At 60.9% G+C, this 17,201-nt stretch overlaps 1 protein-coding gene across 3 annotated transcripts in view; it reads left to right on the forward strand.

Annotated features, from left to right (window-relative positions):
- The window catches only part of LOC137309878 (cytochrome P450 2J2-like), a 65,679-nt gene that overhangs the window by 28,054 nt on the left and 20,424 nt on the right, over positions 1–17,201 (forward strand). The gene's annotated exons all lie outside the window — the stretch shown is intronic.

Here is a 17,201-nt window from a genome sequence, read left to right on the forward strand (position 1 = left end):
TGGTCGATGGGAGGTGTGGTCAATGGGAGGATAGTCGATGGGTGGTGTGGTCGATGGGTGGTGTGGTCGATGGGAGGTGGTCGATGTGTGGTGGTCGATGGGTGGTGTGGTCAATGGGAGGATAGTCGATGGGTGGTGTGGTCGATGGGTGGTGTGGTCGATGGGAGGTGGTCGATGTGTGGTGTGGTCGAAGGGTGGTGTGGTCAATGGGAGGTGGTCGATGGGTGGTGGTCAATGGGTGGTGTGTTCGATTGGTGGTGGTCGATGGGTGGTGTGGTCGATGGGTGGTGGTCAATGGGTGGTGTGGTCAATGGGTGGTGTGGTCAATGGGTGGTGGTCAATGGGTGGTGTGGTCGATGGGAGGTGGTCGATGGGTGGTGTGGTCGATGGGTGGTGGTCGATGGGCGGTGTGGTCGATGGGTGGTGGTCGATGGGTGGTGTGGTTGATGGGTGGTGGTCGATGGGTGGTGGTCGATGGGAGGTGTGGTCGATGGGTGGTGGTCGATGGGTGGTGGTCGATGGGTGGTGTGGTCGATGGGTGGTGTGGTCGATGGGTGGTGTGGTCAATGGGAGGTGGTCGATGGGTGGTGTGGTCAATGGGTGGTGGTCAATGGGTGGTGTGGTCGATGGGTGGTGGTCGATGGGTGGTGTGATCGATGGGAGGTGGTCGATGGGTGGTGTGGTCGAAGGGAGGTGGTCGATGGGTGGTGGTCAATGGGTGGTGTGTTCGATTGGTGGTGTGGTCAATGGGTGGTGTGGTCAATGGGAGGTGGTCGATGGGTGGTGTGGTCGATGGGAGGTGTGGTCGATGGGTGGTGGTCAATGGGTGGTGTGGTCAAAGAGTGGTGGTCGATGGGCGGTGTGGTCGATGGGAGGTGGTCGATGGGTGGTGGTCAATGGGAGATGGTCGATGGGTGGTGTGGTCGATAGGAGGTGGTCGATGGGTGGTGTGGTCGATGGGTGGTGTGGTCGATGGGCGGTGTGGTCGATGGGTGGTGGTCGATGGGCGGTGTGGTCGATGGGTGGTGGTCGATGGGTGGTGGTCAATGGGAGGTGGTCGATGGGTGGTGTGGTCGATGGGAGGTGGTCGATGGGTGGTGTGGTCGATGGGTGGTGGTCGATGGGCGGTGTGGTCGATGGGTGGTGGTCGATGGGCGGTGTGGTCGATGGGTGGTGGTCGATGGGTGGTGTGGTTGATGGGTGGTGGTCGATGGGTGGTGTGGTTGATGGGTGGTGGTCGATGGGTGGTGGTCGATGTGAGGTGTGGTCGATGGGTGGTGGTCGATGGGTGGTGGTCGATGTGTGGTGTGGTCGATGGGTGGTGTGATCGATGGGTGGTGGTTGATGGGTGGTGTGGTCGATGGGAGGTGGTCGATGGGAGGTGTGGTCGATGGGTGGTGGTCGATGGGAGGTGAGCAATGGGTGGTGTGATCGATGGGTGGTGGTCGATGGGTGGTGTGGTTGATGGGTGGTGGTCGATGGGTGGTGGTCGATGGGAGGTGGGCAATGGGTGGTGTGATCGATGGGTGGTGGTCGATGGGTGGTGTGGTTGATGGGTGGTGTTCGATGGGTGGTGGTCGATGGGTGGTGGTCGATGGGTGGTGGTCGATGGGTGGTGTGGTCGATGGGTGGTGGTCGATGGGAGGTGGGCAATGGGTGGTGTGATCGATGTGTGTTGTGGTCGATGGGAGGTGGTCGATGGGTGGTGCTGGTCAATGGGTGGTTTGGTCGATGGGTGGTGTGGTCGATGGGAGGTGGTCGATGGGAGGTGGTCAATGGGTGGTGTGGTCGATGGGTGGTGGTCGATGGGTGGTAGTCGATGGGTGGTGGTCGATGGGTGGTGGTCGACGGGTGGTGTGGTCGATGGGTGGTGGTCGATGGGTGGTGGTCGATGGGTGGTGGTCGATGTGTGGTGTGGTCGTTGGGTGGTGGTCGATGGGTGGTGGTCGATGGGTGGTGTGGTCGTTGGGTGGTGGTCGATGGGTGGTGTGGTCGTTGGGTGGTGGACGATGGGTGGTGGTCGATGGGTGGTGTGGTCGATGGGTGGTGGTCGATGGGTGGTGGTCGATGGGTGGTGTTGTCGATGGGTGGTGGTCGATGGGAGGTGGTCGATGGGTGGTGTGGTGGATGGGTGGTGGTCGATGGGTGGTGGACGATGGGTGGTGGTCGATGGGTGGTGTGGGCGATGGGAGGTGTTCGATGGGTGGTGTGGTCGATGGGTGGTGGTCGATGGGTGGTGTTCGATGGGTGGTGTGTTTGATGGGTGGTGGTTGATGGGAGGTGGTCGATGGGTGGTGTGATCAATGGGTGGTGTTCGATGGGTGGTGTTCGATGGGTGGTGTGTTTGATGGGTGGTGTTCGATGGGTGGTGGTCGATGGGTGGTGTTGTCGATGGGTGGTGTTCGATGGGTGGTGTGTTTGATGGGTGGTGGTCGATGGGTGGGGTGGTCTATGGGTGGTGTTCGATGGGTGGTGGTCGATGGGTGGTTTGGGCGATGGGTGGTGGACGATGGGTGATGGTCGATGGGTGATGTGGTCGATGGGTGGTGTGGTCGATGGGTGGTGGTCGATGGGTGGTGTGGTCGATGGGTGGTGGTCAATGGGTGGTGGTCGATGGGAGGTGTGGTCGATGGGTGGTGGTCGATGGGTGGTGTGGTCGATGGGTGGTGTGGTCAATGGGTGGTGGTCGATGGGTGGTGGTCGATGGGTGGTGTGGTCGATGGGTGGTGGTCGATGGGTGGTGGTCGATGGGAGGTGTGATCGATGGGTGGTGGTCGATGGGTGGTGTGTTCGATGGGTGGTGGTGGTGGATGGGAGGTGTGGTCGATGGGCGGTGTGGTCGATGGGAGGTGGTCGATGGGTGGTGTGGTCGATGGGTGGTGGTCGATGGGTGGTGGTCGATTGGTGGTGAGGTCGATGGGTGGTGTGGTCAATGGGTGGTGTGGTCGATGGGTGGTGTGGTCGAGGGGTGGTGGTCGATGGCTGGTGTGGTCGATGGGTGGTGGTCGATGGGTGGTGGTCGAAGGGTGGTGTGGTCAATGGGTGGTGTGGTCAATGGGTGGTGGTCGATGGGAGGTGTGATCGATGGGTGGTGTGGTCGATGGGTGGTGTGGTCGAAGGGTGGTGGTCGATGGGTGGTGGTCGATGGGTGGTGTGGTCGATGGGTGGTGTGATCCATGGGTGGTGGTGGTGGATGGGTGGTGGTCGATGGGTGGTGTGGTCGATGGGTGGTGTGTTCGATGGGTGGTGGTCGATGGGTGGTCTGGTCGATGGGTGGTGGTCGATGGGTGGTGTGATCGTTGGGTGGTGGTCGATGGGTGGTGTGGTCGATGGGTGGTGGTCGATGGGTGGTGTGGTCGATGGGTGGTGTGATCGATGGGTGGTGGTCGATGGGTGGTGTGGTCGATGGGTGGTGTGATCGATGGGTGGTGGTCGATGGGTGGTGTGGTCGATGGGTGGTGGTCGATTGGTGGTGTGGTCGATGGGTGGTGGTCGATGGGTGGTGTGATCGAGGGGTGGTGGTGGAAGGGTGGTGTGATCGATGGGTGGTGGTCGATGGGTGGTGTGATCGATGGGTGGTGGTCGATGGGTGGTGTGATCGAGGGGTGGTGTGGTCAATGGGTGGTGGTCGATGGGTGGTGTGATCGAGGGGTGGTGGTCGATGGGTGGTATGGTCGAGGGTTGGTGGTTGATGGGTGGTGTGATCGATGGGTGCTGGTCGATGGGTGGTGGTCGATGGGAGGTGTGGTCAATGGGAGGATAGTCGATGGGTGGTGTGGTCGATGGGTGGTGTGGTCGATGGGAGGCTGTCGATGTGTGGTGTGGTCGAAGGGTGTTGTGGTCAATGGGAGGTGGTCGATGGGTGGTGGTCAATGGGTGGTGTGTTCGATTGGTGGTGGTCGATGGGTGGTGTGGTCGATGGGTGGTGCTCAATGGGTGGTGTGGTCAATGGGTGGTGTGGTCAATGTGTGGTGGTCAATGGGTGGTGTGGTCGATGGGAGGTGGTCGATGGGTGGTGTGGTCGATGGATGGTGGTCGATGGGCGGTGAGGTCGATGGGTGGTGGTCGAAGGGTGGTGTGGTTGATGGGTGGTGGTCGATGGGTGGTGGTCGATGGGAGGTGTGGTCGATGGGTGGTGGTCGATGGGTGGTGGTCGATGGGTGGTGTGGTCGATGGGTGGTGTGGTCGATGGGTGGTGTGGTCAATGGGAGGTGGTCGATGGGAGGTGGTCGATGGGTGGTGTGGTCGATGGGTGGTGGTCGATGGGCGGTGTGGTCGATGGGTGGTGGTCGAAGGGTGGTGTGGTTGATGGGTGGTGGTCGATGGGTGGTGGTCGATGGGAGGTGTGGTCGATGGGTGGTGGTCGATGGGTGGTGGTCGATGGGTGGTGTGGTCGATGGGTGGTGTGGTCGATGGGTGGTGTGGTCAATGGGAGGTGGTCGATGGGTGGTGTGGTCAATGGGTGGTGGTCAATGGGTGGTGTGGTCGATGGGTGGTGTGGTCGATGGGTGGTGGTCGATGGGTGGTGTGATCGATGGGAGGTGGTCGATGGGTGGTGTGGTCGATGGGTGGTGGTCGGTGGGTGGTGTGGTCGATGGGAGGTGGTCGATGGGTGGTGTGGTCGAAGGGAGGTGGTCGATGGGTGGTGGTCAATGGGTGGTGTGTTCGATTGGTGGTGTGGTCAATGGGTGGTGTGGTCAATGGGAGGTGGTCGATGGGTGGTGTGGTCGATGGGAGGTGTGGTCGATGGGTGGTGGTCAATGGGTGGTGTGGTCAATGGGTGGTGGTCGATGGGCGGTGTGGTCGATGGGAGGTGGTCGATGGGTGGTGGTCAATGAGAGGTGGTCAATGGGTGGTGTGGTCGATGGGAGGTGGTCGATGGGTGGTGTGGTCGATGGGAGGTGGTCGATGGGTGGTGTGGTCGATGGGTGGTGGTCGTTGGGTGGTGGTCGATGGGTGGTGTGGTCGATGGGAGGTGGTCGATGGGTGGTGTGGTCGATGGGTGGTGGTCGATGGGTGGTGTGGTCGTTGGGTGGTGGTCGATGGGTGGTGGTCGATGGGTGGTGTGGTCGATGGGAGGTGTGGTCGTTGGGTGGTGGTCGATGGGTGGTGGTCGATGGGTGGTGTTGTCGATGGATGGTGTTCGATGGGTGGTGTTGTGGATGGGTGGTGGTCGATGGGAGGTGGTCGATGGGTGGTGTGGTCGATGGGTGGTGGTCGATGGGTGGTGGACGATGGGTGGTGTGGTCGATGGGTGGTGGTCGATGGGTGGTGTGGTAGATGGGTGGTGCGGTCGATGGGTGGTGTTCGATGGGTGGTGTTGTCGATGGGTGGTGGTCGATGGGAGGTGGTCGATGGGTGGTGTGGTCGATGGGTGGTGGTCGATGGGTGGTGGACGATGGGTGGTGTGGTCGATGGGTGGTGGTCGATGGGTGGTGTGGTCGATGGGTGGTGGTCGATGGGTGGTGTGGTCGATGGGTGGTGTGGTCGATGGGTGGTGGTCGATGGGTGGTGGTCGATGGGTGGTGTGGTCGATGGATGGTGGTCGATGGGTGGTGTTCGATGGGTGGTGTGTTTGATGGGTGGTGGTCGATGGGAGGTGGTCGATGGGTGGTGTGGGCGATGGGTGGTGGACGATGGGTGGTGGTCGATGGGTGGTGTTCGATGGGTGGTGTTCGATGAGTGGTGTTCGATGGGAGGTGTTCGATGGGTGGTGTGCTCGATGGGTGGTGGTCGATGGTTGGTGTTCGATGGGTGGTGTTCGATGAGTGGTGTTCGATGGGTGGTGTGTTTGATGGGTGGTGGTCGATGGGAGGTGGTCGATGGGAGGTGGTCGATGGGTGGTGTGTTTGATGGGTGGTGTTGTCGATGGGTGGTGTTGTCAATGGGTGGTGGACGATGGGTGGTGGTCGATGGGTGGTGTGATCAATGGGTGGTGTTCGATGGGTGGTGTGATCAATGGGTGGTGTTCGATGGGTGGTGTTCGATGGGTGGTGTTCGATGGGTGGTGTGATCAATGGGTGGTGTTCGATGGGTGGTGTTCGATGGGTGGTGTTCGATGGGTGGTGTGTTTGATGGGTGGTGGTCGATGGGAGGTGGTCGATGGGTGGTGGACGATGGGTGGTGGTCGATGGGTGGTGTTCGATGGGTGGTGTTCGATGGGTGGTCTGTTTGATGGGTGGTGTTGTCGATGGGTGGTGGTCGATGGGTGGTGGTCGATGGGTGGTGGTCGATGGGTGGTGGTCGATGGGTGGTGTGTTCGATGGGTGGTGGTCGATGGGTGGTGTTCGATGGGTGGTGGTCGATGGGTGGTGTGGTCGATGGGTGGTGTGGTCAATGGGTGGTGGTCGATGGGTGGTGGTCGATGGGTGGTGTGGTCGATGGGTGGTGGTCAATGGGTGGTGGTCGATGGGTGGTGGTCGTAGGGTGGTGGTCGTTGGGTGGTGGTCGTTGGGTGGTGGTCGATGGGTGGTGTGGTCGATGGGAGGTGTGGTCGTTGGGTGGTGGTCGATGGGTGGTGGTCGATGGGTGGTGTTGTCGATGGGTGGTGTTCGATGGGTGGTGTTGTGGATGGGTGGTGGTCGATGGGTGGTGTTCGATGGGTGGTGTTGTCGATGGGTGGTGGTCGATGGGTGGTGTTCGATGGGTGGTGTTGTCGATGGGTGGTGGTCGATGGGAGGTGGTCGATGGGTGGTGTGGTCGATGGGTGGTGGTCGATGGGTGGTGTGGTCGATGGGTGGTGTGGTCGATGGGTGGTGGTCGATGGGTGGTGGACGATGGGTGGTGTGGTCGATGGGTGGTGGTCGATGGGTGGTGTGGTCGATGGGTGGTGGTCGATGGGTGGTGTGGTCGATGGGTGGTGTGGTCGATGGGTGGTGGTCGATGGGTGGTGTGGTCGATGGGTGGTGGTCGATGGGTGGTGTGGTCGATGGGTGGTGGTCGATGGGTGGTGGACGATGGGTGGTGTGGTCGATGGGTGGTGGTCGATGGGTGGTGTGGTCGATGGGTGGTGGTCGATGGGTGGTGTGGTCGATGGGTGGTGGTCGATGGGTGGTGTTCGATGGGTGGTGTGTTTGATGGGTGGTGGTCGATGGGAGGTGGTCGATGGGTGGTGTGGGCGATGGGTGGTGGTCGATGGGAGGTGTTCGATGGGTGGTGTGGTCGATGGGTGGTGGTCGATGGGTGGTGTTCGATGGGTGGTGTTCGATGAGTGGTGTTCGATGGGTGGTGTGTTTGATGGGTGGTGGTCGATGGGAGGTGGTCGATGGGAGGTGGTCGATGGGTGGTGTGATCAATGGGTGGTGTTCGATGGGTGGTGTTCGATGGGTGGTGTGTTTGATGGGTGGTGTTGTCGATGGGTGGTGTTGTCGATGGGTGGTGGACGATGGGTGGTGGTCGATGGGTGGTGTGATCAATGGGTGGTGTTCGATGGGTGGTGTTCGATGGGTGGTGTTCGATGGGTGGTGTGATCAATGGGTGGTGTTCGATGGGTGGTGTTCGATGGGTGGTGTTCGATGGGTGGTGTATTTGATGGGTGGTGGTCGATGGGAGGTGGTCGATGGGTGGTGGACGATGGGTGGTGGTCGATGGGTGGTGTTCGATGGGTGGTGTTCGATGGGTGGTGTGTTTGATGGGTGGTGTTGTCGATGGGTGGTGGTCGATGGGTGGTGGTCGATGGGTGGTGGTCGATGGGTGGTGTGGTCGATGGGTGGTGGTCGATGGGTGGTGTTCGATGGGTGGTGTGTTTGATGGGTGGTGTTGTCGATGGGTGGTGGTCGATGGGTGGTGGTCGATGGGTGGTGGTCGATGCGTGGTGTGGTCGATGGGTGGTGGTCGATGGGTGGTGGTCGATGGGTGGTGTGGTCGATGGGTGGTGGTCGATGGGTGGTGGTCGATGGGTGGTGTGTTCGATGGGTGGTGTGGTCAATGGGTGGTGGTCGATGGGAGGTGTGGTCGATGGGTGGTGGTCGATGGGTGGTGTGGTCGATGGGTGGTGTGGTCAATGGGTGGTGGTCGATCGGTGGTGGTCGATGGGTCGTGTGGTCGATGGGTGGTGGTCGATGGGTGGTGTTCGATGGGTGGTGTTCGATGGGTGGTGGTCGATGGGTGGTTTGGGCGATGGGTGGTGGACGATGGGTGGTGGTCGATGGGTGATGTGGTCGATGGGTGGTGTGGTCGATGGGTGGTGGTCGATGGGTGGTGTGGTCGATGGGTGGTGGTCAATGGGTGGTGGTCGATGGGAGGTGTGGTCGATGGGTGGTGGTCGATGGGTGGTGTGGTCGATGGGTGGTGTGGTCAATGGGTGGTGGTCGATGGGTGGTGTGGTCGATGGGTGGTGGTCGATGGGTGGTGGTCGATGGGAGGTGTGATCGATGGGTGGTGGTCGATGGGAGGTGTGGTCGATGGGTGGTGTTGTCGAGGGGTGGTGGTCGATGGGTGGTGAGGTCGATGGGTGGTGTGATCAATGGGTGGTGTGTTCGATGGGTGGTGGTGGTGGATGGGTGGTGTGGTCGATGGGTGGTGGTCGATGGGTGGTGGTCTATGGGAGGTGGTCGATGGATGGTGTGGTCAATGGGAGGTGGTCGATGGGTGGTGGTCGAAGGGTGGTGTGGTCAATGGGTGGTGTGGTCAATGGGTGGTGGTCGATGGGAGGTGTGATCGATGGGTGGTGGTCAATGGGTGGTGTGGTCGATGGGTGGTGTGATCCATGGGTGGTGGTGGTGGATGGGTGGTGGTCGATGGGTGGTGGTCAATGGGTGGTGTGGTCAATGGGTGGTGGTCGATGGGTGGTGTGATCCATGGGTGGTGTGGTCGATGGGTGGTGGTCAATGGGTGGTGTGGTCAATGGGTGGTGGTCGATGGGTGGTGTGGTCAATGGGTGGTGGTCGATGGGAGGTGGTCGATGGGTGGTGTGGTCGATGGGTGGTGTGGTCGAAGGGTGGTGGTCGATGGGTGGTGGTCGATGGGTGGTGTTCGATGGGTTGTGTGGTCGATGGGTGGTGTGATCCATGGGTGGTGGTGGTGGATGTGTGGTGGTCGATGGGTGGTGTGGTCGATGGGTGGTGTGTTCGATGGGTGGTGGTGGTGGATGTGTGGTGGTCGATGGGTGGTGTGGTCGATGGGTGGTGTGTTCGATGGGTGGTGGTCGATGGGTGGTCTGGTCGATGGGTGTTGGTCGATGGGTGGTGTGATCGTTGGGTGGTGGTCGATGGGTGGTGGTCGATTGGTGGTGAGGTCGATGGGTGGTGTGATCAATGGGTGGTGGTCGATGGGTGGTGTGGTTGATGGGTGGTGTGATCGATGGGTGGTGGTCGATGGGTGGTGTGGTTGATGGGTGGTGTGATCGATGGGTGGTGGTCGATGGGTGGTGGTCGATGGGCGGTGTGGTCGATGGGTGGTGGTCGAAGGGTGGTGTGGTTGATGGGTGGTGGTCGATGGGTGGTGGTCGATGGGAGGTGTGGTCGATGGGTGGTGGTCGATGGGTGGTGGTCGATGGGTGGTGTGGTCGATGGGAGGTGGTCGATGGGTGGTGTGGTCAATGGGTGGTGTGGTCGATGGGTGGTGGTCGATGGGTGGTGTGATCGATGGGAGGTGGTCGATGGGTGGTGTGGTCGATGGGTGGTGGTCGATGGGTGGTGTTGTCGATGGGAGGTGGTCGATGGGTGGTGTGGTCGAAGGGAGGTGGTCGATGGGTGGTGGTCAATGGGTGGTGTGTTCGATTGGTGGTGTGTTCAATGGGTGGTGTGGTCAATGGGAGGTGGTCGATGGGTGGTGTGGTCGATGGGAGGTGTGGTCGATGGGTGGTGGTCAATGGGTGGTGGTCGATGGGCGGTGTGGTCGATGGGAGGTGGTCGATGGGTGGTTGTCAATGGGAGGTGGTCGATGGGTGGTGTGGTCGATGGGAGGTGGTCGATGGGTGGTGTGGTCGATGGGTGGTGGTCGATGGGCGGTGTGGTCGATGGGTGGTGGTCGATGGGTGGTGGTCAATGGGAGGTGGTCGATGGGTGGTGTGGTCGATGGGAGGTGGTCGATGGGTGGTGGTCGATGTCAGGTGTGGTCGATGGGTGGTGGTCGATGGGCGGTGTGGTCGATGGGTGGTGGTCGTTGGGTGGTGTGGTCGATGGGTGGTGGTCGATGGGTGGTGGTCGATTGGTGGTGAGGTCGATGGGTGGTGTGGTCAATGGGTGGTGTGGTCGATGGGTGGTGTGGTCGAGGGGTGGTGGTCGATGGGTGGTGTGGTCGATGGGTGGTGGTCGATGGGTGGTGGTCGATGGGTGGTGGTCGATGGGTGGTGTGGTCGATGGGTGGTGTGGTCGATGGGTGGTGTGGTCAATGGGAGGTGGTCGATGGGTGGTGTGGTCAATGGGTGGTGTGGTCGATGGGAGGTGGTCGATGGGTGGTGTGGTCGATGGGAGGTGGTCGATGGGTGGTTGTCAATGGGAGGTGGTCGATGGGTGGTGTGGTCGATGGGAGGTGGTCGATGGGTGGTGTGGTCGATGGGTAGTGGTCGATGGGCGGTGTGGTCGATGGGTGGTGGTCGATGGGTGGTGGTCAATGGGAGGTGGTCGATGGGTGGTGTGGTCGATGGGAGGTGGTCGATGGGTGGTGGTCGATGTCAGGTGTGGTCGATGGGTGGTGGTCGATGGGCGGTGTGGTCGATGGGTGGTGGTCGATGGGTGGTGTGGTCGATGGGTGGTGGTCGATGGGTGGTGGTCGATTGGTGGTGAGGTCAATGGGTGGTGTGGTCAATGGGTGGTGTGGTCGATGGGTGGTGTGGTCGATGGGTGGTGGTCGATGGGTGGTGGTCTATGGGAGGTGGTCGATGGGTGGTGTGGTCAATGGGTGGTGGTCGATGGGAGGTGGTCGATGGGTGGTGTGGTCGATGGGTGGTGTGGTCGAAGGGTGGTGGTCGATGGGTGGTGGTCGATGGGTTGTGTGGTCGATGGGTGGTGTGATCCATGGGTGGTGGTGGTGGATGGTGTGGTCGATGGGTGGTGTGTTCGATGGGTGGTGGTCGATGGGTGGTCTGGTCGATGGGTGGTGGTCGATGGGTGGTGTGATCGTTGGGTGGTGGTCGATGGGTGGTGTGGTCGATGGGTGGTGGTCGATTGGTGGTGAGGTCGATGGGTGGTGTGATCAATGGGTGGTGGTCGATGGGTGGTGTGGTTGATGGGTGGTGTGATCGATGGGTGGTGGTCGATGGGTGGTGTGGTTGATGGGTGGTGTGATCGATGGGTGGTGGTCGATGGGTGGTGTGGTTGATGGGTGGTGTGATCGATGGGTGGTGGTCGATGGGTGGTGTGGTCGATGGGTGGTGTGATCGATGGGTGGTGTGGTCGATGGGTGGTGTGGTCGATGGGTGGTGGTCGATGGGTGGTGTGGTCGATGGGTGGTGGTCGATGGGTGGTGTGATCGAGGGGTGGTGGTGGAAGGGTGGTGTGATCGATGGGTGGTGGTCGATGGGTGGTGTGATCGATGGGTGGTGGTCGATGGGTGGTGTGATCGAGGGGTGGTGTGGTCAATGGGTGGTGGTCGATGGGTGGTGTGATCGAGGGGTGGTGGTCGATGGGTGGTGTGGTCGAGGGTTGGTGGTTGATGGGTGGTGTGATCGATGGGTGGTGGTCGATGGGTGGTGGTCGATGGGAGGTGTGGTCAATGGGAGGATAGTCGATGGGTGGTGTGGTCGATGGGTGGTGTGTTCGATGGGAGGTGGTCGATGTGTGGTGTGGTCGAAGGGTGGTGTGGTCAATGGGAGGTGGTCGATGGGTGGTGGTCAATGGGTGGTGTGTTCGATTGGTGGTGGTCGATGGGTGGTGTGGTCGATGGGTGGTGGTCAATGGGTGGTGTGGTCAATGGGTGGTGTGGTCAATGGGTGGTGGTCAATGGGTGGTGTGGTCGATGGGAGGTGGTCGATGGGTGGTGTGGTCGATGGGTGGTGGTCGATGGGCGGTGTGGTCGATGGGTGGTGGTCGAAGGGTGGTGTGGTTGATGGGTGGTGGTCGATGGGTGGTGGTCGATGGGAGGTGTGGTCGATGGGTGGTGGTCGATGGGTGGTGGTCGATGGGTGGTGTGGTCGATGGGTGGTGTGGTCGATGGGTGGTGTGGTCAATGGGAGGTGGTCGATGGATGGTGTGGTCAATGGGTGGTGGTCAATGGGTGGTGTGGTCGATGGGTGGTGTGGTCGATGGGTGGTGGTCGATGGGTGGTGTGATCGATGGGAGGTGGTCGATGGGTGGTGTGGTCGATGGGAGGTGGTCGATGGGTGGTGTGGTCGAAGGGAGGTGGTCGATGGGTGGTGGTCAATGGGTGGTGTGTTCGATTGGTGGTGTGGTCAATGGGTGGTGTGGTCAATGGGAGGTGGTCGATGGGTGGTGTGGTCGATGGGAGGTGTGGTCGATGGGTGGTGGTCAATGGGTGGTGTGGTCAATGGGTGGTGGTCGATGGGCGGTGTGGTCGATGGGAGGTGGTCGATGGGTGGTGGTCAATGGGAGGTGGTCGATGGGTGGTGTGGTTGATGGGAGGTGGTCGATGGGTGGTGTGGTCGATGGGTGGTGGTCGATGGGCGGTGTGGTCGATGGGTGGTGGTCGATGGGTGGTGGTTAATGGGAGGTGGTCGATGGGTGGTGTGGTCGATGGGAGGTGGTCGATGGTTGGTGGTCGATGGGCGGTGTGGTCGATGGGTGGTGGTCGATGGGTGGTGGTCGATGGGTGGTGGTCGATGGGCGGTGTGGTCGATGGGTGGTGGTCGATGGGTGTTGTGGTTGATGGGTGGTGGTCGATGGGTGGTGTGGTCGATGGGTGGTGGTCGATGGGTGGTGGTCAATGGGTGGTAGTCGATGGGTGGTGGTCGACGGGTGGTGCGGTCGATGGGTGGTGGTCGATGGGTGGTGGTCGATGGGTGGTGTGGTCGTTGGGTGGTGGTCGATGGGTGGTGTGGTCGTTGGGTGGTGGTCGATGGGTGGTGGTCGATGGGTGGTGTGGTCGATGGGTGGTGTGGTCGTTGGGTGGTGGTCGATGGGTGGTGGTCGATGGGTTGTGTTGTCGATGGGTGTTGTTCGATGGGTGGTGTTGTCGATGGGTGGTGGTCGATGGGTGGTGTTCGATGGGTGGTGTTGTCGATGGGTGGTGGTCGATGGGTGGTGTTCGATGGGTGGTGTTGTCGATGGGTGGTGGTCGATGGGAGGTGGTCGATGGGTGGTGATGTCGATGGGTGGTGGTCGATGGGAGGTGGTCGATGGGTGGTGATGTCGATGGGCGGTGTGGTCGATGGGTGGTGTTCGATGGGTGGTGTTGTCGATGGGTGGTGGTCGATGGGAGGTGGTCGATGGGTGGTGTGGTCGATGGGTGGTGGTCGATGGGTGGTGGTCGATGGGTGGTGGACGATGGGTGGTGTGGTCGATGGGTGGTGGTCGATGGGTGGTGTGGTCGATGGGTGGTGGTCGATGGGTGGTGTGGTCGATGGGTGGTGGTCGATGGGTGGTGTGGTCGATGGGTGGTGTGATCGATGGGTGGTGTGGTCGATGGGTGGTGTGGTCGATGGGTGGTGGTCGATGGGTGGTGTTCGATGGGTGGTGTGTTGGATGGGTGGTGTTCGATGGGAGGTGTTCGATGGGTGGTGTGGTCGATGGGTGGTGGTCGATGGGTGGTGTTCGATGGGTGGTGTTCGATGAGTGGTGTTCGATGGGAGGTGGTCGATGGGAGGTGGTCGATGGGTGGTGTTCGATGAGTGGTGGTCGATGGGAGGTGGTCGATGGGAGGTGTGATCAATGGGTGGTGTTCGATGGGTGGTGTTCGATGGGTGGTGGTCGATGGGTGGTGGACGATGGGTGGTGGTCGATGGGTGGTGTGATCAATGGGTGGTGTTCGATGGGTGGTGTTCGATGGGTGGTGTTGTCGATGGGTGGTGGTCGATGGGTGGTGTTCGATGGGTGGTGGTCGATGGGAGGTGGTCGATGGGAGGTGGTCGATGGGTGGTGTGATCAATGGGTGGTGTTCGATGGGTGGTGTTCGATGGGTGGTGTGTTTGATGGGTGGTGTTGTCGATGGGTGGTGTTGCCGATGGGTGGTGGACGATGGGTGGTGGTCGATGGGTGGTGTGATCAATGGGTGGTGTTCGATGGGTGGTGTTCGATGGGTGGTGTTCGATGGGTGGTGTTCGATGGGTGGTGTGATCAATGGGTGGTGTTCGATGGGTGGTGTTCGATGGGTGGTGTTCGATGGGTGGTGTGTTTGATGGGTGGTGGTCGATGGGTGGTGGACGATGGGTGGTGGTCGATGGGTGGTGTTCGATGGGTGGTTTGGGCGATGGGTGGTGGACGATGGGTGGTGGTCGATGGGTGGTGTGATCGATGGGTGGTGTTCGATGGGTGGTGTGTTTGATGGGTGGTGGTCGATGGGTGGGGTGGTCGATGGGTGGTGTTCGATGGGTGGTGGTCGATGGGTGGTTTGGGCGATGGGTGGTGGACGATGGGTGGTGGTCGATGGGTGGTGTGTTTGATGGGTGGTGGTCGATGGGAGGTGGTCGATGGGTGGTGGTCGATGGGTGGTGTTCGATGGGTGGTGGTCGATGGGTGGTGGTCGATGGGTGGTGGTCGATGGGTGGTTTGGTCGATGGGTGGTGTGGTGGATGGGTGGTGTGTTCGATGGGTGGTGTGGTCGATGGGTGGTGTGTTCGATGGGTGGTGGTCGAAGGGTGGTGTGGTCGATGGGTGGTGGTCGAAGGGTGGTGTGGTCGATGGGTGGTGGTCGATGGGAGGTGGTCGAAGGGTGGTGTGATCGATGGGTGGTGTGGTCGATGGGAGGTGGTCGAAGGGTGGTGTGGTCGATGGGTGGTGTGGTCGAAGGGTGGTGTGTTCGATGGGTGGTGGTCGAAGGGTGGTGTGGTCGATGGGTGGTGTGGTCGATGGGTGGTGGTCGAAGGGTGGTGTGGTCGATGGGAGGTGGTCGATGGGTGGTGGTCGAAGGGTGGTGGTCGATGGGTGGTGTGTTCGATGTGTGGTGGTCGAAGGGTGGTGTGATCGATGGGTGGTGTGGTCGATGGGTGGTGGTCGAAGGGTGGTGTGGTCGATGGGTGGTGTGGTCGATGGGTGGTGTGTTCGATGTGTGGTGGTCGAAGGGTGGTGTGATCGATGGGTGGTGTGGTCGATGGGTGGTGTGATCGATGGGTGGTGGTCGATGGGAGGTGGTCGAAGGGTGGTGTGGTCGATGGGTGGTGTGTTCGATGTGTGGTGGTCGAAGGGTGGTGTGATCGATGGGTGGTGTGGTCGATGGGTGGTGGTCGAAGGGTGGTGTGGTCGATGGGTGGTGGTCGATGGGTGGTGTGGTCGATGGGTGGTGTGGTCGATGGGAGGTGTGGTCGATGGGTGGTGGTCGATGGGTGGTGTGATCGATGGGTGGTGTGGTCGATGGGTGGTGGTCGAAGGGTGGTGTGGTCGATGGGAGGTGTGGTCGATGGGTGGTCGTCGAAGGGTGGTGTGATCGATGGGTGGTGTGATCGATGGGTGGTGGTCGATGGGTGGTGTGGTCGATGGGAGGTGGTCGATGGGTGGTGTGGTCGATGGGAGGTGGTCAATGGGTGGTGGTCGAAGGGTGGTGGTCGAAGGGTGGTGTGGTCGATGGGTGGTGTGGTCGATGGGTGGTGGTCGAAGGGTGGTGTGGTCGATGGGAGGTGGTCGATGGGTGGTGTGGTCGATGGGAGGTGGTCGATGGGTGGTGTGATCGAAGGGTGGTGGTCGAAGGGTGGTGTGGTCGATGGGAGGTGGTCGATGGGTGGTGTGATCGAAGGGTGGTGGTCGAAGGGTGGTGTGGTCGATGGGTGGTGTGGTCGATGGGTGGTGGTCGAAGGGTGGTGTGGTCGATGGGTGGTGGTCGATGGGTGGTGTGGTCGATGGGTGGTGTGGTCGATGGGAGGTGTGGTCGATGGGTGGTGGTCGATGGGTGGTGGTCGATGGGAGGTGGTCGAAGGGTGGTGGTCGATGGGAGGTGGTCGATGGGTGGTGTGTTCAATGGGTGGTGGTCGATGGGTGGTGTGGTCGAAGGGTGGTGGTCGAAGGGTGGTGTGATCGATGGGTGGTGTGGTCGATGGGTGGTGTGGTCGAAGGGTGGTGGTCGATGGGAGGTGGTCGATGGGTGGTGTGATCAATGGGTGGTGGTCGATGGGTGGTGTGGTCGAAGGGTGGTGGTCGAAGGGTGGTGTGATCGATGGGTGGTGTGGTCGATGGGTGGTGTGGTCGAAGGGTGGTGGTCGAAGGGTGGTGTGATCGATGGGTGGTGTGGTCGATGGGTGGTGGTCGATGGGTGGTGTGATCGATGGGTGGTGTGGTCGATGGGTGGTGGTCGAAGGGTGGTGTGGTCGATGGGAGGTGTGGTCGATGGGTGGTCGTCGAAGGGTGGTGTGATCGATGGGTGGTGTGATCGATGGGTGGTGGTCGATGGGTGGTGTGGTCGATGGGAGGTGGTCGATGGGTGGTGTGGTCGATGGGAGGTGGTCAATGGGTGGTGGTCGAAGGGTGGTGGTCGAAGGGTGGTGTGGTCGATGGGTGGTGTGGTCGATGGGTGGTGGTCGAAGGGTGGTGTGGTCGATGGGAGGTGGTCGATGGGTGGTGTGGTCGATGGGAGGTGGTCGATGGGTGGTGTGATCGAAGGGTGGTGGTCGAAGGGTGGTGTGGTCGATGGGAGGTGGTCGATGGGTGGTGTGATCGAAGGGTGGTGGTCGAAGGGTGGTGTGGTCGATGGGTGGTGTGGTCGATGGGTGGTGGTCGAAGGGTGGTGTGGTCGATGGGTGGTGGTCGATGGGTGGTGTGGTCGATGGGTGGTGTGGTCGATGGGAGGTGTGGTCGATGGGTGGTGGTCGATGGGTGGTGGTCGATGGGAGGTGGTCGAAGGGTGGTGGTCGATGGGAGGTGGTCGATGGGTGGTGTGTTCAATGGGTGGTGGTCGATGGGTGGTGTGGTCGAAGGGTGGTGGTCGAAGGGTGGTGTGATCGATGGGTGGTGTGGTCGATGGGTGGTGTGGTCGAAGGGTGGTGGTCGATGGGAGGTGGTCGATGGGTGGTGTGATCAATGGGTGGTGGTCGATGGGTGGTGTGGTCGAAGGGTGGTGGTCGAAGGGTGGTGTGATCGATGGGTGGTGTGGTCGATGGGTGGTGTGGTCGATGGGTGGTGTGGTCGATGGGTGGTCTGTCGGAGAGTAAACCATGAATA

Source organism: Heptranchias perlo, unplaced genomic scaffold (genome assembly GCF_035084215.1).
Source record: "Heptranchias perlo isolate sHepPer1 unplaced genomic scaffold, sHepPer1.hap1 HAP1_SCAFFOLD_188, whole genome shotgun sequence".
Taxonomy (NCBI): domain Eukaryota; kingdom Metazoa; phylum Chordata; class Chondrichthyes; order Hexanchiformes; family Hexanchidae; genus Heptranchias; species Heptranchias perlo.